The sequence below is a fragment of the Schistocerca nitens genome, chromosome 8 (assembly GCF_023898315.1).
Source record: "Schistocerca nitens isolate TAMUIC-IGC-003100 chromosome 8, iqSchNite1.1, whole genome shotgun sequence".
NCBI lineage: Eukaryota > Metazoa > Arthropoda > Insecta > Orthoptera > Acrididae > Schistocerca > Schistocerca nitens.
Window position 1 is genome coordinate 84,082,928 of NC_064621.1, and position 20,888 is coordinate 84,103,815.

The following is a 20,888-nucleotide window of genomic DNA, read 5'->3' on the forward strand; positions in this document are numbered from 1 at the left end:
TTCGTACGTAGTGTCCTTCACCAATGAAATACACTTCCTTGGGATTATTTTGCAGACAGAAGACAAGCATCATTGCATACATTTGAAGCCCGATATTCACTGTGCATCACTGTAGCAATTCGGTTCTACATCAGGTTCAAAAATGGCTCTGAGCACTATGGGACTTAACATCTATGGTCATCAGTCCCCTATAACTTAGAACTACTTAAACCTAACTAACCTAAGGACAGCACACAACACCCAGCCATCACGAGGCAGAGAAAATCCCTGACCTCGCCGGGAATCGAACCCGGGAACCCGGGCGTGGGAAGCGAGAACGCTACCGCACGACCACGAGATGCGGGCTCTACATTAGGTGTACAGTAATACGGAAACACCACGATAAACTCATGCTTCAACATAAATGCATGTTGCACTCTTGTATTCGATCACGAAAGGCGTCTGCGCAATGTCGTCAATACTAAGTGTCAATCGCCGTCAGGACAATGTTTTCTGTAGTTGTGATTACGTTATCTCAGAGCTCAGTGCATTCTAAGATGACCAGATTTTTGATGCTCGTATGGTGGGTGTTTCCGTAACCGAGATAGCTGAAGTGTTTACTGTTTCAAGAGGCACCGTGTCGAAGGTTTATACCGTATACAGAGAAAGCAGAAAAAGTCATCCGCTAAGTCACAACGCGGACGAAAGGGATAGTGACACACCGTCACTGAAGCGGACTGTGACGAAGAATAGGAGGAAGACAGCTGCAAAAGTGACGGCAGAAGTGAAAGTCGCTCAAAAACAGCAGAAAGGGAGGTCTCAAGCAGGGCATTGCAGGAGGACCTGGGACTCCAAAATTATTTATTTATTTATTTACACGTTTAGTTCCGTAGGACCAAACTGAGGAGCAAATCTCCAAGGTCATGAAACGTTTCAGGACATGTAATTACAACTTAGAAGTAATAACACATAAAATAAAATGTTTATGAACCCAAAAAAAGTCGAGCTATAAGTTTAGGTAAACGCAGTTAACAATATAACATAATAATCAGCTTAATTTTTCAAGGAACTCCTCAACAGAGTAGGAGGAGTGACCCATGAGGAAACTCTTCAGTTTCGATTTGAAAGCGCGTGGATTACAGCTAAGAGTTTTGAATTCTTGTGGTAGCTTATTGAAAATGGATGCAGCAGTATACTGCACACCTTTCTGCACAGGAGTTAAGGAAGTGCAATCCAAATGCAAATTGGATTTCTGCCGAGTATGAACTGAGTGAAAGCTATTAATTCTTGTAAATATGCTGACACTGTTAACAAGAAACGACAAATGGCTCTGAGCACTATGGGACTTAACTTCTGAGGTCATCAGTCCCCTAGAACTTAGAACTACTTAAATCTAACCAACCTAAGGACATCACACACATCCATGCCCGAGGCAGGATTCGAACCTGCGACCGTAGCAGTCGCGCGGTACCAGACTGTAGCGCCTAGAACCGCTCGGCCACTCCGGCCGGCAAGATAAAGAATATATATATATATATATATATATATATATATATATATATATATATATATATATATATATGTCACAATGTCAAAATATCCAGACTAGTGAACAGGGGTTCGCGAGGTTCGCGAGCGTACACTACTTGTTGCTCGAACTGCCCGTTTCTGAGGCAAAAATATCTTTTTAGAATGGGAAGCGATACCCCAAAACGTAATACGACATAAACGAATGAAAATCAGCAAAGTAATTTTCGTTGTCGAACGATAACTTACTTCAGATACCGTTTGAATAGTAAAAATGTAAGAATTAAGTCCTTGAACAAGATCCACACGGAGAAATTTGAACTGTTCAGTTTCACTAATCTTATGCCTATTCTGTGAAATTAAAATGTCAGGTTCTGTTGAATTGTGTGTTAGAAACTGTAAAAACTGACTCTTCCTGTAATTAGCGTTAGTTTATTTTCTACAAGCTACGAACTTGTGTCATGAAGTGCACTATTTGAAACAGAGCCAATCTTGTACACAACATTTTTTACTACCAAGCTAGTGTCATCAGCAAGCAGAAATATTTTAGAAGTACCTGTAATATTAGAGGGCATATCGTTTATATAAATAAGAAACATGACTGGCGCGAACACTGATCCCTGGGGCACCTCTCATTTAATTGGCCCCCACTCTGACCCCACATCACAGCCATTCTCAAGAATGTGGTTAATGACCTTTTGCTGTCTATTATTAAAGTAAGAGGTGAACCAACTGTGAGCTACTCCCATATTCCATAATGGTCCAACTTCTGGAGCAATGTTTTGTGATCAAAACAATTAAACGCCTTAGTTAAATCAAAAAAGATGCCTAGCGTTCGAAACCTTTTGTTAACTCCATCCAGTACCTCACAGAGAAAAGAGAATATAGAATTTTCAGTTGTTAAATGACTTCTAAACACTTCTAAACTACTTTGCTAGCAAATTATGTGATTAAAAGTAATCAATTATCCTTACATACGCAGCCTTTTCAATAACCTTAGCATAGAAATAGGTCTAAAATTACTCATCAGTGATGCAAATGTTTGGAACAGGAAAACGTTTTGCTGAAGCCATAAAACTTGGACTATGCAGTAATGAAACAATGTTATTTGGTCCGATGGGTCTTGTTTCACACTGTTACCAACTTCTTGCAGAATTTACGTATCAAGAGTGATATATGGCGTGGGTTCGGTGATGATTTGGACAGCCATGTCGCATGGTTACCATGCAATTTCGAATTACTACAAACGATTATGTGAGCATTTTGGCTAATCAGATTCATACCACGGTGTCATGATTATTCCTCAGTGCATGTGTGTTCCAAGACCACAGGGCCCTGTTCACACACCTCGCATCGTCCAGGACTGATTTTGTGAGCACGAGGTCAAATTGTCTTATTTTCCCTTATCACCACAGTCACCGGAGCTAAATACACTGTTCAAAAGAACTGGAGGAACACATGTATCGAGGTCCGGTATATGAAATCACTTTCCATACAGGCGATACCTATGGTCTTATTGCATAGCATGAGATCTTCGCTTTCAGCGGAATCTGTTGGATGCATCAAGCATTACAGTATCACGTGACCTCTCAGAAGGAAGTGAGTACCGATGTCCCAGTGTTTACTAATGAGATGCGCAGATGGCACTTGTCGCTTATAGACGTTGTATTTAACCACTCACAAGCAACGCAGTGCAGGTTGCTAGGGCCGCCTATCTGATCCAAAAGAAGATGGACTTCGCGTCGCTGCAGATGCCAATGTCTCTCCAAGTGTTATCCACACGTTGTGGACGGGTTGCTTTACAACCCCAGTGAAGACCTATATCTGACCGTCTCTGCGTTGCGTCGTTAAATGGATAATGCCAGAGCACGGCAAGACGATCTCAGAACGACCACTGGAGACACTGTGTTCCTTCGACTGTAATGAACAGGTTGAGAGAAAGGACCTTACGGCCAGACGTGCTGTGCGAGTACTCCTGTTGACACGACAGTGTGTTGCAGCTCGCCATTTTTGCTATTTCCGTGCCAACTGGCGGCTTAGTCACGTCTGTTATTCACAGAAGAATCCAGTTGGCCTCTGATGCAAAGTGAGTAGTGTTCACGTGTGAGGGACCCATGATGAGCGACACCTGCCATATGTTGTCCAGGAAGTCGAAAGATTTCCAAGGTTCTGTGATGCTGTGGGGAGACTTCAGGGTTGACACCCATATGGGTCTTTTCGCTTTCCGTGGTCGCCTTAACTCTAGTAGATACATCCTGTTGGATCACGTGGTGGTTGGTGCAATACGGTGATGGCCCTGAATTCATTCTAATGGCAGGGCGCACGTAGCGGACGTCAACAGGGATGTCGTGCGAAACTTGGACATTGAAGTAATGGAATGGCCGGCGGAGGGTCCCGACCTAAACCCCTTTGTGTTTATGTGGGACATGACTGACAGACGTGTCTGTGGTTGTCCTATTCCACCACAGCCTCTTCATGAACTCTAGTGGACTCTCATTGAAGAATGGGAACGAATAGCGCGGAATGGCATCTGTAGTCTTATACGGAGCATGCCACTTAGGTGTTACGCATTGATAACAGCTCACGGAGGAAATAAACGTTACTGAAACTCTCAAAGTCCACTCAAAAAGCATCCATGATGACGGAATGCACCATTGTTTCCACTCTGTTGTCAACACCTGTCGCTCATTTCAGTTCGTTGTATGTAAACTTCAAGGATGTAATCTACATCTACATGAATACTCTGCAAATCAAATTTAAGTGGCTGGCAGAGGGTTCATCGAACCACCTTCACAATAATTCTCTATTATTCCACTCTCGAACAGGACGTGGAAAGAAGAAACACCTATGCTCTATTATGAAAATTTATGAAAGACAAAGGTATAATTTGGTAACGTACGCAGTCCTCATTTATTGCTCAGTGGAGTATGGCGCCCAGTTTCGTGTTCCCCTAATTATTTTGAGCAGTGCAGAGCCTGCGTGCTAAACTTTGGAGAGAAAGGTTCGTGATCGCTATCCGTCTCCATCATCGTTGCGTTAATTTGCCACTATTTTCTACGTGGAAGAAAATCGGCCCTATTGCCAGTACATTTTCTATTAGACGTCGTGTGTCTGGCTGTGGCGGCGCCGGCAGCGTCGTAGCAATTAGGTGGGGGAGCTGTAATTAGCGCGGAACGGCCATCAGACTGCACGGCAGGGAGGGTCGCGCGCTGTTTGCCTCGGCCGTCCTGCGGTGGCGGGCTTAATAGCGCCGGCAGCGCGCCCATCTGCCGCTGCCGGAACTAATGAGCCAGCCGCAGGGGGTCACGGCCGCCCGCGGGGCACGGCGCGAAAAACCGTCCCGCTGATGAGCCGGTAGCCCACACAGCAGGCCGCCACTGCGCTTTCGGGTACTTTAGCCTCGGAGGACCCAATGCGATGTGGTCCAACGTCCTTATACTGCTCGGAATTGCGTCACTTACCTCATAGAGAGAAAGTTCTCGAGTCCTTTCTGTGCCAGCCACGTGACTTTTAAATGTACTATCTCTGTCTCTGTCGCCACGACCTACTCGCAAGGATCTCCCACTTGTACCAAACCTCCACAAATGTCTCAGTTTAGATACTGAGTCGATAGAGGATTTTATTTTACGTATCCTATGGCAATACCAGGTGTAGAATTATGAAACCGAAATTTGGTTGCAATAATTACTCGTCTGTTGTTTGAAACTGATAACCAATATTTTAATCAAAATAATGTCCATTGTTATTTATACATTTCTCCCACCTCTCCGGCAGGCTATGAATGCCACACCCCGAGCGGTCTAAGGCGCTGCAGTCATGGACTGTGCGGCTGATCCCGGTGGAGGTTCGAGTTCTCCCTCGGGCATGGGTGTGTGTGTTTGTCCTTAGGTTAATTTAGGTTAAGCAGTGTGTAAGCTTAGGGACTGATGACCTTAGCAGTTAATTCCCATAAGTTTTCACACACATTTGAACAATTTTTTTTTTTAATGCCACGCCAAAAGAAATAACCGTTCTTATTTTGAAGTGAACTAGTCAGCGAGTCATTTTCGTGTATTTGCATACGAACTGAAGCGTTGTTCAGAGAAAGTGTGTTCCAGTGACGCAAATAGATGATAATCGGACGGAGCCAAGTTTGGAGAATAAGCCGGATGCCCTAGTATTTCCCAACTGAACGCCTGGATCGTTTCCCTGATCCGTTCTGCTGTTTGTGACTTAGTGTTGCCTTTTTCCATATTACGATCGTTTTTCACGTAATGCTCGATTTAAATCGATCATTTTCTGTTGGAAGCGATCAGTGTTAACGGTTACACCAGGTTTTAGCAGCTCATGATAGATGACGCCCTTTTGATCCTACCAAAGACAGAGCATTGTGTTCTTTCTAAGGCGATTTGGTCTTGCAGTGGATGTCGATGGTTTACCTGGATTCACCCATGATTTACGACCCTTAGGATCCTCAAAATACATCCATTTTCATCACCTTTCACTAGTCGATGGAAAAACGACTTTCTTTTGTATCTCGCGAGCAGCATTTCACAAGTGGTCTTTCGATTTGCTCCCTGTCTTTCATTCAGTTCGTGTGGAACCCATTTTCCCACTTTCTGCACCTTTCCCATAGCTTCAAGCCTAAGAGAAACGGATTTCTGTGTCACAGGCAGTTGTTCCGCGAGTTCCTGTTGAGTTTCAGTATCATCTTCATCCAATGAGGCCTGCAATTCGTTGTCTTCGAACTTTTTCGGTGGTTCCCCGCGCTCGTCGTTTCTCACGTCAAAACCACCACTTTTGAATTTTTTGAACCACTCGAAACACTGCGTTTTCCCAGGAGCATGTTCGCCGAAAGCTTCGACAAAACATTCGATGCGATTCTGCCGCAATTTTGCTTAAATGATAACAGAAAACAAATGCTACCGCAAATCGTAGTTCGTATGCACAAAACTCGACATGTTTACGGGTTTGAAACAGATACATATGTGTGGAGCTAGGGCTACTGTGTGTTAACATTCGTCGTCAGCCGTTACAGGAAGCAGATGGTGCTGCAGACTCGGTCTCAAGGGTCCTACGCTGACGGCTAACACCATCCATAGGGAAATTCCGGTTTCATACTTCTACAACTGGCATACAAAGATTACGAAACTGCTACATGTCAACATTTAAACACAGATCCCCAGCATAAATAACACAAATGACAGGAGCTATTTACAAATATAAAGGTCTTTTATATATTTTATCACGTCACTCGTTGCCGTCAGGAAATATTCTAATGGACTCTTCCCCCTCTTCCCCCTCCTCCCGCTCAGAAAGCGTGGCACGGCGGTGGGGGAAGCGTGCAGCCAATCTGAGCGCTGTGGTGTCTACGCCGACTGCTAGGTCGCAGTTGGTCTGTAGTCCCTACCCAGCTGGTCAAACCACACTAAAAATATAGTTGGACGTAGGTTTCATTACCTTAATAAATCTGCTTACAAGTACTCTTTCCCACACCTTCAATAGTTGTGAAGTTAGTTTTTTTATGATAGATTTGACAGTCAGTTATATCGCAGAGACCATCATGCAACAAAACTAATGTCACAGATACTGAACGTGTGTAAAAGTGTGCTTGCAAACAGATTGAAGAATGTATCAAAAACTACGTCCAAACAATGTGGTTTTACCAGTGCAGTAGGATTTATACATGTTATTCGCACCGATAATATCCTAATGGAAAAATACAGATAGTAGACCTCCATTTTCTATATAAAGATCAGAATTACTGAAAGATCAAATAACGGCTCACAAGACAGAAGTGCTGCAGTGGCACAGCCAGTACCGGAAATAACCCAAAACAGAACTCTTCTAAACTCGTTTCGAAAGTTGAAGGTAATCATTTAACTCAGAAATGAAATCGAAATAAAACGTATTAGTTTCTAAGAAGCGTTACCGGATTTATGTCTGCTATTATACCACAAAATGAGTGCGGTTTTGGAAGGTGATCGCTCTAGTTAGAGGCAGAATACCCCAAAAATCTTTCCTCGCTGGAGGTAACTGTCGGGGACACAGAATGTTAAGTCAGGCAAGAGAGAGCTTAAGAGAATATCGATTAGGATCTGGAAGGCAGCGATGCTCTCAAATCTCAGCTACTTAAAGAACTCGTTAGGTAGTCAAACTAGCTGAATATTTCCTTCGGTTGCGAACACAGTTTCTCGCCGATGATATACTTGTATAGAACTTTCTCGGATATCTTGCAACATTCAATGTTCAGACGAAATCCTGCAGCTACATTCTCAAGAACTGCCTGTGTGTCTCATGGTGCGGTGGATCACATACAAATACTTGTAAAAATGGATATATGTATGGTTTATGTGTGTGTGTGTGTGTGTGTGTGTGTGTGTGTGTGTGTGTGTGTGTGTGTGTGTGTGTACGTATTTCAGAACATTCTACGTCACAAACACTGAGCTGCGTGAAAATGAAACAGCAGGACGGAATTTGCTAGAGATACATCTGAAATATGTACAAATACATGGGAAATATGTTAAATATATGTGAAATATACTTGTGCGAATGCGGGCAAAGCCACGGATGAAACGCTCATCCTAAACTCCTGGAACGAATTCAACAAAATTTGGTACATGTATTAGTTACAATCTCGAAAGAAATACTTCGTGTGTGAGAACTACCAGCCTAGTACTGGGGTGAGCGTGATAACGTGGAGAGAGAAGGAGCAGGAGGAGGTGGATAGACAGTGTAGGGGAAAGAGGAGATGGGCATAGATAGGAGGGAGGAGAAGATGAACAGAGGGAGGAGCAAGGAAGAGATAGCGATGGATGAGGAGGAAGTGGACAGAGAGGGAGGAGGAAGAGGAGATGGATAAAGAGAAGGGGAGGAGAAGATGGAATTAGAGGGGGAGGAGGAGATAGAGAGAGGGCGTAGGATCAAATTGACAGAGCGAGGGGGAAGGAAAACATGCACAGAGAGAGAGGCAGGAAGACATGAACACAGAGAGGGAATGATGGAGGTGGACAGAGAGGAAGTGATGGAGAAGGAGGACAAAGAGAGGGTGAAGGAGGAAATGGACTTACGGAAGATTAGAATAAATACATACCTGAACCATTTGATATATAGACTGGTGTTAGAAAGAGAGGTTCACTGTCCCCAATACTGTTTAACTGTGTTTTAAAAGGCAATTACAGAATGGCGAAAGCAAAAATCTAGTCAAAATATAGATCAATCAACCAAGTTAGATAGAAGTAATATTAGAGTAAATTGCCTCACTTTTGCAGATGATGTGGCAGTTTTAACTGGGCTATCAACCAGCAAACCCACGACTAAAATCCAGAAAGAGCTTCCTCAGATCTACCGAGGCTCTAGTTGGGGCACCACAGCAATGCCCAATCGAACTATGGCGTGCAAGGCTTACCAGTACTGTGGGATGGATTACACTAAGCGAAAGACTACCACCTGGCTAATCAGAGAATTGGAGTACACGGAGATCCCTCAACAGACTACGCTCGGGTGTCACGAAATGTAAGAGCAATGTGACTAAATGGGCTTTCCTAGAGGAGCCCCCACTCTGTGAGTGTGGAACAACGCAGACTACCTTCCACCTTCTCCAGTGTACTCAATATCCAGCAACATGCTCAACAGAAGACCTGCTACATGCAACGCCAAATGCAATAGAGGTCGCTAACTTCTGGGCGGCAAAAGTGTAAATAATTGTCTTGTAAATACCGGGTGATCAAAAAGTCAGTATAAATTTGAAAACTTAATAAACCACAGAATAATGTAGATAGAGAGGTAAAAATTGACACACATGCTTGGAATGACATGGAGTTTTACTAGAACAAAAAAAAAATATTGCTAGACCCATGAAAGATCTCTTGCGCGCGTCGTTTGGTGATGATCATGTGCTCAGCCGCCACTTTCGTCATGCTTGGCCTCCCAGGTCCCCAGACCTCAGTCCGTGCGGTTATTGGCTTTGGGGTTACCTGAAGTCGCAAGTGTATCGTGATCGACCGACATCTCTAGGGATGCTGAAAGACAACATCCGACGCCAATGCCTCACCATAACTCCGGACGTGCTTTACAGTGCTGTTCACAACATTATTCCTCGACTACAGCTATTGTTGAGGAATGATGGTGGACATATTGAGCATTTCCTGTAAAGAACATCATCTTTGCTTTGTTTTACTTTGTTATGCTAATTATTGCTATTCTCATCAGATGAAGCGCCATCTGCCGGACATTTTTTGAACGTTTGTATTTTTTGGTTCTAATAAAACTCCATGTCATTCCAAGCATGTGTGTCAATTTTTACCTCTCTTTCTACATTATTCCGTGATTTATTCAGTTTTCAAATTTATACTGACTTTTTGATCAGCCATGTAAATATTGTACATTATTTTATACACCGTAAATGCTTCTGACACGAATAAATAAAATAAATAACTAGGGATATTATAACAGCTCAAAAACAAATTGAAATTCTCAAAGAAGTTGCGGAAAAAGTAGGACTACAAACATCATTCGAAAAAACAGAATATATGACATGCAACAAAGTAGCACCAAAGTCTTTTAACACGAAATATTGAAAAATAAAAATAGGTTCTCAGTTTAAATACCTGGGGGAAATCACACAAGAAAACGGCATGGAGAAAGCTGCAAACGAAGTTCGCTGTCAAAAAATGGCAATTGCATTCAGATTAACACAAAATATTTATAATAAAAATCACTTTCTAAATTCATAAACTTAGGCATTACAGCACTGTGATCAAACCTGAATGTCTTTATGGAGCAGAAAGTTTAGTTTTAAACAGAAAGGGGGATATTGAAGAAATTGAAAAGAAAGAAAGAAAGATTATTAGGAAAATGTTAGGCCCCAAAATTGCTGATGGAGGAACTTAATGGCTGAGAAGTAAGAAGGAAATAAAAGAATACATAGACATACATGGTGACATGAGAAAGCGAAGACTTAAATTTTATGGGCACATTAAAAAAATGACACCCACTAGTTTCACAAAACAAATTGTAGAAAACGGAAGTAAGGCCAAACTCAGAAGTTAAGTCCCATAGTGCTCAGAGCCATTTTTTTTTAAACTCAGCCAGACGTTACAGACAGAAAAACATTCAGACAAAAGCTATTTGATTGGAAAGTTGTTCATAGGGAAATTAGAAAACTGACTGGAACACCGTGGTCTGTTAAAAGAAAGAGACTTCGTTGTGAAAGGATGAAACAAATTTGGACGCAAAGGAAGGCCAACCATCAAAAGTGACATTGATTGTACCTCGTATGGTCCTATTGGGTCCATACGTGGATAGTAATAATAACATACCCGGACAACGCCGGGTATTCAGCTGGTTTTCTGTCTCAAAGACGGCTGACACACGTCATGGTTACATCATGCAGATAAATAAATCCACGTATTCACCCTTTCAGCAGTGAGAGCCCGCTACCGGTACAGCCACTGTCGGAGTACTGCCCTCAAGCAACACTGATTTCCAATAACAATTAGAGGAGCACTGATGTAGTTCAACTGACGCTACTTTCAGTCAACCGTGCGCTACTCGCAGTTGGCAGCATCTGCCCCTGAAGGGCTGTATTTTGTCACGCGAAGTCGCGTAAGTAAGCTTGTACAAGAACTGGTAGTTTTATCGCGAATGGGGTAAGTCTTTCACACAGGCTTTATAGGTTCGCTGTTGTAACGCACATACAAGTACACGAACTGACCAAAAATATCTGTACACCGGTCACTGGACATCAGTGCGGGATGTGTCCACCCCTCGAATTTATAATGGCTTGACCCCTGTTGAGGACACTTTCAGTAAGATCGGTAAGATAACACAGGTGGAAGCATGGCAATCCATTCTTCCCTAAGTGCCGAAACCAAAGAAAGTATGAATGTTGGGCACGGTGGTCTGGAGCGACGTCGACGTTCAACACATCCCAAAGATGTTCTAGTTGATTCGGGTCGGGCCAACGGGCAGGTCAGTCCATTTCAGGAATGTTAACGCCCGCAAACTACTGCCTCACATCTGCGGCTTTATGACAGGCTGCCGTGCCATGCTGACACAAACAACGGTCGTCTCTCAACTGTTCCTCTAACGTACGCACTGCACAATGCTGTAAAATGTGCTACTATCCGATCACATTTAGAGTTTTCTCAACCGCAATAAAGGGACCAAACCATTGCAGTGAAAAACACCCGCATTTTGTAACACCTGTACTGCACTCTTAGCAACAAAAATGATAACGTTCTCTACGCTTCCGCCAAACGCAGACGCTTCCATCGGATTACCGTGGGGTACAGCGTGACTCATCACTCCAAATCTCTAGTTTCCTACAAAAATGGGTGGCTAATGAGGAGTTCCTCAGCTGTTGCACCCCATTCATTTTAACCCTTTACTACATTGGTGGGGTAATTTATTATCACTGGCGTCACTCTTTCGTTTACGATTCCGTTCGTATTTCAACGTTGTCGGTCGCCTTCTGTGTAATCTATTTACCGGCTATGCTTTTGCATGGTGCAGGCGGACGCTAATAGTGCTGTTATTGTTAGCTGACGAAGGCCGCTGACTCACTGGATACACCAGATTCTTTTAAAGGTGCAGTCGAGTTCAATGATAAAAATAAAAATAAATAAAACATCAATATCTCATCATGAAACTGACAATGAAACACAGGATAATGAAGAGGAGGAAGAATATAATGTTCTCGAAGAAAATCAGCAAATAGTATGACAATCTAGCTCCATTTATAGAAATAAAAACCGTTATAGATAGAAGTAACAAGACGGGCGTTGATATTTTATAAAACAAGTCAACATGCAGTTGATCAGAGCAAATATGAAAGAGAGGAAAATGAGTTCCAAAAATTTCTCTCGGGACTTGCACATTGCAACAGACAAAGCTCTTCGCAAAAATTTTGAAAATAATCTGCAGCGCAAGTCCAAGCCAGGCCGTGTGAGCCAAGACTGTCAAAGGTATCAAAAATGGTTCAAATGGCTCTGAGCACTATGGAACTTAACATCTGAGGTCATCAGTCCCCTAGAACTTAGAACTACTACAACCTAACTAACCTAAGGACATCACACACATCCATGCCCGAGGCAGGATTCGAACCTGCGATCGTAGCGGTCGCGCGGTTCCAGACTGAAGCGCCTAGAACCGCTCGGCCACACCGGACGGCATCAAAGGTATCAAACGCCTCTGACGTCCACGCCATAAGACACAAAAACTACCAAACATGCTCTAAAATGTCACAAAAACGTGTGAAAAACGCGTTCCGCTGACAAAAAGGTATGTCTTCTCAGTGAAGAAACAAAATACGTGGTTAGTTAATTAGTTCATCTATCTACTGTCATTTTCTTATTGAAAGACATTGTTCATTTTTTTCTTTTTTAGTTTACTGAGTTGATCATCATTTGATCTCAGAACATGTTTTTGAACATTGTTCAAGCAAATTTTCTTCGTTTTTTTTAAATTAATCACAAAAACTCTGTTGAAGCTCCCATTGTTAACGTAAGACAACTAATTGTTGGTAAGATCATATTTTTCTTTTTAATACAGACTGAGCTTTCATAAATGGAAGCATTTCTTTTATGAATTATTTAGCAGCAGTTTAGAGAAACATAGAAGTAAACAAATTTCTGTTGTTTTTTGTTTCGGGGTGGAAAACTACCCCACGAACGTACTAACGTCAGATTAAATAGCGACTTTGCCTTCTCTTGGTTTATCTGCGGTTGATTGTCAGCGCTTCCAGCTCTCCGTTTCCAGCAGTCGACATGGACTGCTTCAGATGTATTGAAATATCCCTAAAGGATTTGTTGCTCAGGAGATATGCAATGACTGGTCACGTTCGTAGTCACTGAGCTCTCATGAAAACTCTTGCTCCTTGTCTGCTGGCAACGTAATACTCCTCGCTTCCTTTTATTTGGCGGGTCTGCTTCTCGTGACATCTAGTGGCCAAATGCGAATTACACAGAAGTGTCCGTATAGGTTTTGTCAGGTAGTCAATATGGTCAAGAAACCGGGGCACCCCTTGCAATCCACCGGGCGGGAAATGTTTGATTTAAGATTTCACTGATATCCTGAGCACAATGTCGTGGTGCATCATATTATCCGGAAATTATGGTTGATTGAAGGTCGGGTAGTTTTTGTGCCACGCATGCCGTAAAAAGTTCCATGTACACGTTGGTAGTTACCGGTGCCCCTCCGATGAAAAACCAGACCAATAATGCGGTTACACACGATTCCACACCACACATTTATCTATGCCACTGAATTTCCACAATCACATTGACGTTTTCGGATCACCAGCTTCTCGCATTTTGTGTGTTCATTTTCACCGAAAGCTGAAAGGACGCTTTGTCACTGGAACAAATTGGGGCTCAAAATGATTCATTTGCAGATATTTGTTCCAGCATTTCAACTGCAAACTCCTTTCGTCTCTGTTTATCATTTGGTTCCATTGTCTGTGTTGTGGCGTAGTAAGACAACCACGCCACTTGGAAGTAGCCGAAAGGCACGCGTTAACTCACGCAGGCTAGTAGATAGGTCTGAAACAGGATACTTAATGAATGCTATAAAGAAAAGTACGTAGCTCCTGAAATACTTAACTTTAATCCATCCTTGTGGTACATCGCTCTTGACTAGACAAGTGAGACTCTGTAGATTCATGCAATGTAATGCTAATGGCGCCTTGCTAGGTCGTAGCCATTGACTTAGCTGAAGGCTATGCTAACTATCTGCTCTGCAAATGAGCGAGGCTTCGTCAGTGTGCATCGCTAGCTACGTCGTCAGTACAACTGGGGCGAGTGCTAATAAGTCTCTCGAGACCTGCCGTGTGGTGGCGCTCGGTCTGCGATCACTGACAGTGGCGACACGCGGGTCCGACATGTACTAATGGACCGCGGCCGATTTAAAGCTACCACCTAGCAAGTGTGGTGTCTGGCGGTGACACCACAGTCTGTAACAACTGCACTTTGTATGCGCACGATCTCACATTTTAGCGTAGGACTTTGTACACTGTTCAGCATGCTATCTATAACTGTCTGGCAGCAGTCTGTGAGAATGATCGATGTTTATTGGAGATAATCGATGTTTTCCTTAAATGTTCTTGCCGATCGCTGCGCATATTACCGAGCGCTGTCCCCGTCTCCAAAAATTTCTTGTGCCATGCACGAGGTGATAAAGGTGAATCTCTTCCGTCTTGGAGTTCAGGTGAAAATTGACGGCTATGGAGATGTGAGAAGCAGAAGAGAATTCATAATTCCGGGAGAGGGAGAGACCAAATGAAACTTAACGGCTACTTGCTTTCCTATAACTAGTCTGTATTACCACTCGTATTTGTCCCTTCTTTAATATTATTCAGACTGTTCTTTGGGACGCTCCACTTTTCTGCCCTCAAACATGCTTATAATTGCTTTACTTCCGGTCTGGGATTGCACACGCTATTTTTAATATTTGACCCAGAGATCATCTTTGTCTAGTCGGTTTGTGCTGATGGCATCCGACTTATTCTACTGATTAACAGGGGATACTTGTCTGCAAGTTAAGGATTCGTCTGTTCATCATTTAATTATTTATTAACTGAATTAACATACACCACGGTTAAGACAAAAATTAACACACATAGTTCAATTAAGATAGTGACCAGAATGAGATTTTCACTCTGCAGCGGAGTGTGCGCTGATATGAAACTTCCTGGCAGATTAAAACTGTGTGCACCGATCGAGACTCGAACTCGGGACCTTTGCCTTTCGCGGGCAAGTGCTCTACCATCTGAGCTACCGAAGCACGACTCACGCCCGGCCCTCACAGCTTGCCCGCGAAAGGCAAAGGTCCCGAATTCGAGTCTCGGTCGGTGCACACAGTTTTAATCTGCCAGGAAGTTTCATATCAGCGCACACTCCGCTGCAGAGTGAAAATCTCATTCTGGAAACATCCCCCAGGCTGTGGCTAAGCCATGTCTCCGTTATATCCTTTCTTTCAGGAGTGCTAGTTCTGCAAGGTTCGCAGGAGAGCTTCTGTAAGGTTTGGAAGGTAGGAGACGAGGTACTGGCAGAAGTAAAGCTGTGAGGGCCGGGCGTGAGTCGTGCTTCGGTAGCTCAGATGGTAGAGCACTTGCCCGCGAAAGGCAAAGGTCCCGAGTTCGAGTCTCGGTCGGAGCACACAGTTTTAATCTGCCAGGAAGTTTCATAAGATAGTGACTTATTATCACTAGGAGCGCACACTGCGTGAGGGAGTGGTAGGGATTGAGTTTCATCACAGACCGTAATTCGTTAGTCTGGTGTGCATGCATTCAACTACACGAAATGTGAAATCAAAAATTGTATGACAGGAATGTAATAAGACAGAGAGTGCTGGGGAGAGAGCAGAGATTCACTACTGGCATTCAGCTCTTTAATGGAGACGAGGTTAGCTTTTGCGTACAAGAAAACGTTTCACTTTCTAAGCTTCTTCCGTCTGTACGCGCCTAGCTTACAGTGCTCGCCTATTGTGCCGATGACCAAGTGGTCCTGATCAAACACATCACCCGATATCCTTTATGCAAAATCGACCTAACGCGTGTGTGAAAAGTGCCGTGAAGCGGCGAGGATTACTGAATCGATTCGGTTCGGCATCTGATTTTATCGGCGGTGGGGAACAGTTGCTTTAAGAGCGGCACTGTGCATGTGGTCCACGTGTAGCCTCATGGGTCACAAAGAACAAACCGTCACGAAATTCACTAGCCAGAACGGAGATCTTATCGGTCGTTAATGTAGTCATTTCTGTCACTATAAGGGCTTGCAGTTAATGTAATTGGGGAATGTAAGAGGCTTAAACTTCAGCATTGGCTACCAAGTGGCGAGGAACAAGGAACAGTCCTCTCCTTCACATTTTAAAACAAATCTTACACTACTGGCCATTAAAATTGCTACACCAAGAAGAAATGCAGGTGATAAACGGGTATTCATTGGACAAATATATTGCACTAGAACTGACATGTGATTACATTTTCACGCAATTTGGGTGCATAGATCCTGAGAAATCAGTACCCAGAACAACCACCTCTGGCCGTAATAACGGCCTAGGTACGCCTGGGCATTGAGTCAAACATAGCTTGGATGGCGTGTACAAGTACAGCTGCCCATGCAGCTTCAACACGATACCACAGTTCATCAAGAGTAGTGGGTTCATCAAGAGTAGTGACTGGCGTATTGTGGCGACCCAGTTGCTCGGCCACCATTGACCAGACGTTTTCAATTGGTGAGGGATCTGGAGAATGTGCTGGCCAGGGCAGCAGTCGAACATATTCTGTATCCAGAAAGGCCCGTACAGGACCTGCAACATGCGGTCGTGCATTATCCTGCTGAAATGTAGGGTTTCGCAGGGATCGAATGTTGGGTAGAGCCACGGGTCGTGACACATCTGAAATGTAACGTCCACTGTTCAAAGTGCCATCAATACGAACAAGAGGTGACCGAGACGTGTAACCATCGGCACCCCATACCATCACGCAGGGTGATACGCCAGTATGGCGATGACGAATACACGCTTCCAATGTGCGATCACCGCGATATCGCCGAACACGGATGCGACCATCACAGAACCTGGATTCATCCGAAACAATGACGTTTTGCCATTCGTGCACCCAGGTTCGTCGTTGAGTACACCATCGCAGGTGCTCCTGTATCGGATGCAGCGTCAAGGGTAACCGCAGCCGTGGTCTCCGAGCTGATAGTCCATGCTGCTGCAAACGTCGTCGAACTGTTCGTGCAGATGGTTGTTGTCTTGCAAACGTCCCCATCTGTTGACTCAGGGATCGAGACGTGACTATACGATCCGTTACAGCCATGCCTGTCATCTCGACTGCTAGTGATACGAGGCCGTTGGGATCCAGCACGGCGTTCCGTATTACCCTCCTGAACCCAGCGATTCCATATTCTGCTAACAGTCATTGGATCTCGAGCAACGCGAGCAGCAATGTCGCGATAGGCTACAATCCGACCTTTATCAAAGTCGGAAACGTGATGGTACGCATTTCTCATCCTTACACGAGGCATCACAACGTTTCACCAGGCAACGCCGGTCAACTGCTGTTTGTGTATGAGAAATCGGTTTGAAACTTTCCTCGCGTCAGCACGTTGTAGGTGTCGCCACCGGCGCCAACCTTGTGTGAATGCTCTGAAAAGCTGATCATTTGCATATCACAGCATCTTCTTGCTGTCGATGAAAATTCGAATCTGTAGCACGTCATCTTCGTGGTGTAGCAATTTTAATGGCCAGTAGTGTAATAAATTTTACAGAAATCAGACATATAGTCTTTCCTATGCAACGATGTGCTAGAAACAGGACGGATTAATATATTTGTCAAATATTCAGATACCTTTGTCCTGAATTTGGAGATAGACGTACCTCCAGTACGTCTGCTCCCTTACCTTTCTCACTCTGTCCCCTGTATGCCCGAGCGTTGCTAAAACAGAAAAATGTATTCCGCTAAACTGAAGTTAAAATATCGTTCAATGCTTATTATTGTTATTTACCCACCTATAAACAAAATTTCAGTGCACTGATAACTTACTAAGAAATTTTTTGTCATCGTCATGGAATATTATTATTATTTCTTTACTTTCTCAGACGTTAAGTCTGGTTGAGAATGGAAAGTGACGCGGACCTTGATCAAGCGTCACTTCCTATTAACTGTACGGTATGTGTTATATTGCATTTAGGAACTTTCGGGTAATTGAACATGTATCAATAATTACGGATTTCTGTAGTTGTATATATGTGTTTGGATGTAGCTGTATTACATTGATGTACTGGTGGATATTGTGTGGTATGAGTCCTGTAGTTGATACTATAATTGGTATGATGTCAACTTTATCCTGATGCCACATGTCTTTGACTTCCTCAGCCAGTTGGATGTATTTTTCAATTTTTTCTCCTGTTTTCTTTTGTATATTTGTTGTATTGGGTATGGATATTTCGATTAGTTGTGTTAATTTCTTCTTTTTATTGGTGAGTATGATGTCAGGTTTGTTATGTGGCGTTGTTTTATCTGTTATAATGGTTCTGTTCCAGTATAATTTGTATTCATCATTCTCCAGTACATTTTGTGGTGCATACTTGTATGTAGGAACTTGTTGTTTTAAAAGTTTATGTTGTAAGGCAAGCTGTTGATGTATTATTTTTGCGACATTGTCATGTCTTCTGGGGTATTCTGTATTTGCTAGTATTGTACATCCGCTTGTGATGTGATCTACTGTTTCTATTTGTTGTTTACAAAGTCTGCATTTATCTGTTGTGGTATTGGGATCTTTAATAATATGCTTGCTGTAATATCTGGTGTTTATTGTTTGATCCTGTATTGCAATCATGAATCCTTCCGTCTCACTGTATATATTGCCTTTTCTTAGCCATGTGTTGGATGCGTCTTGATCGATGTATGGCTGTGTTAGATGATACGGGTGCTTGCCATGTAGTGTTTTCTTTTTCCAATTTACTTTCTTCGTATCTGTTGATGTTATGTGATCTAAAGGGTTGTAGAGGTGGTTATGAAATTGTAGTGGTGTAGCCGATGTATTTATAGGAGTGATTGCTTTGTGTATTTTGCTAGTTTCTGCTCGTTCTATAAAGAATTTTCTTAAATTGTCTACCTGTCCATAATGTAGGTTTTTTTATATCGATAAATCCCCTTCCTATTATTATTATTATTATTATTATTATTATTATTATTATTATTATTATTGCTAAAAGGAAGTTTACTAAGTTCAGATTTCACTGACCACATTAATGAAGTTGAAGCCACAGTATTTGATTCTCCTCCTTGTCCTGCAGTAGGTCGTCTTCCGTGTCCACCGCTGAAGTACTGGGACCGAGTTAAGATACCCATGGAGCATACGCTCTCCTGGTGGCGATTTCTTGGACAACATTCTCCGGCAGCTCGTAATCGCGACAACACTTACCAACACGATTAAGACCAGCTCTTAGTGTAATTATGGCGTTCACCACAATAGTAGTTATTCTGTTCCGGAGAGACGTTTTTATCAAATTTGGTTGGCCAAAGGCCCTTTCCACCTCTGCTTTGGACCATGGTAAAACCAAAAGCATAATAACCAGACCTGAGAGTTCTTGGAAAGGACTTAAGCCGCCGGCATCTCTGTATGACCTAATTTCATTCTAGAACGCCGCAGCGTTGTTGATTTGTTTCCATTGGACAGTAGTGAGCTTGGACCACTGAAAATGAATTTTTGTTACTGTACTGTCCGACAAGCCCATTTCCGTAGCCAGCGATACTATTGGTTCTCCAGCATTCAAATGGAGCAATTAAGGATACTTTTTGCAGCACTATTGCATTTTGGAGCAAGCGGCGTTGCAGCTCGGAACCAAGGGATCAAGAAAATGTTCACATCTTTTCCTTCAGGCTTTCTCAACTTCAGATGAAATTTTGCCAGCCGTATTGATTTCTCGCAGTAAGACTTCGACTTCATGAACTAAGTATACTCTTGGTGACTTATATTTGCAAACATCTGCTGTTAAAAGATCGCCTCTACACCCTGGTACAGTAATTTTCCTTACGAGCCCACTGATTAGTAAAACAACATCGTTTAGGAGCCGTGATTGGTCTGCAGAATTTGACTGAAATACCTTATTTACCATCTGATATTCTACCAAATAAGGTTTCAGAAAAGTAAAATTTTGTTTACGTCATCACTGTACATATTATGGAGGACTTGGGCCGTATAGCACTTCTAATGAAGCGCTGCTATCTCAAAGTGGGCTTTTAGTAAAAGCCACTGAGACAAAGCCCGAGAAACAGCCTCTAAAATAGACATCCAACGTGTATTGCACTTCTGAACTATTTTGAATGGATTAGCTCCGTCATTTATTGCACTGAATAACTTTATATAAGCAATTTGACTAGATAAAGACTTGGAAAACCGAGGATACGTTTCTGACAATAAAAATTTCAAATTTCGGGGCAAAGTTTCAGCTGCGGCAGAAGATACCGCCAGCTGCACGAAATAACAGACACAAGGAATTAAGACAAGATGAGGAACTTCTCTCCTCAAATTCTGGTACACACCATTATTGATGCCTACCATAACTGCTGCATTGTCAGTACCCAAACCGCGCATTAAATGAACATTCAAGACGTACTCATTAAGCAAAGATTTCAAACCATTGACTACTGCCACTGCGTTGCCTTCATCTAACTCTACCATTCCCAAGAATGTGGAAACAATGCGACCTTGGGACCCAGAAAAGTATATCACACACGCAGCTGATACTTTACTGACACTAATTTCTGTAGATTCACGTAAAAGTGCACTGAAATATCCGTCTCCTATGTCCTTTTTCAGACTGGCATTGAAATGTTCGCGAATTCTTTACAGACGAATGGAAAAACCAGTAGAAGCCGACCTCGGGGAAGA

General features: G+C 43.0%; 1 protein-coding gene and 1 non-coding gene across 2 annotated transcripts in view; both read left to right on the forward strand.

The window, feature by feature from the left end:
- The window catches only part of LOC126199399 (venom allergen 3-like), a 160,064-nt gene that overhangs the window by 37,939 nt on the left and 101,237 nt on the right, over nt 1–20,888 (forward strand). The gene's annotated exons all lie outside the window — the stretch shown is intronic.
- Trnas-cga (transfer RNA serine (anticodon CGA)) lies at nt 15,568–15,641 on the forward strand. Its single transcript has one exon. It is a non-coding gene; the product is annotated as a tRNA-Ser (tRNA).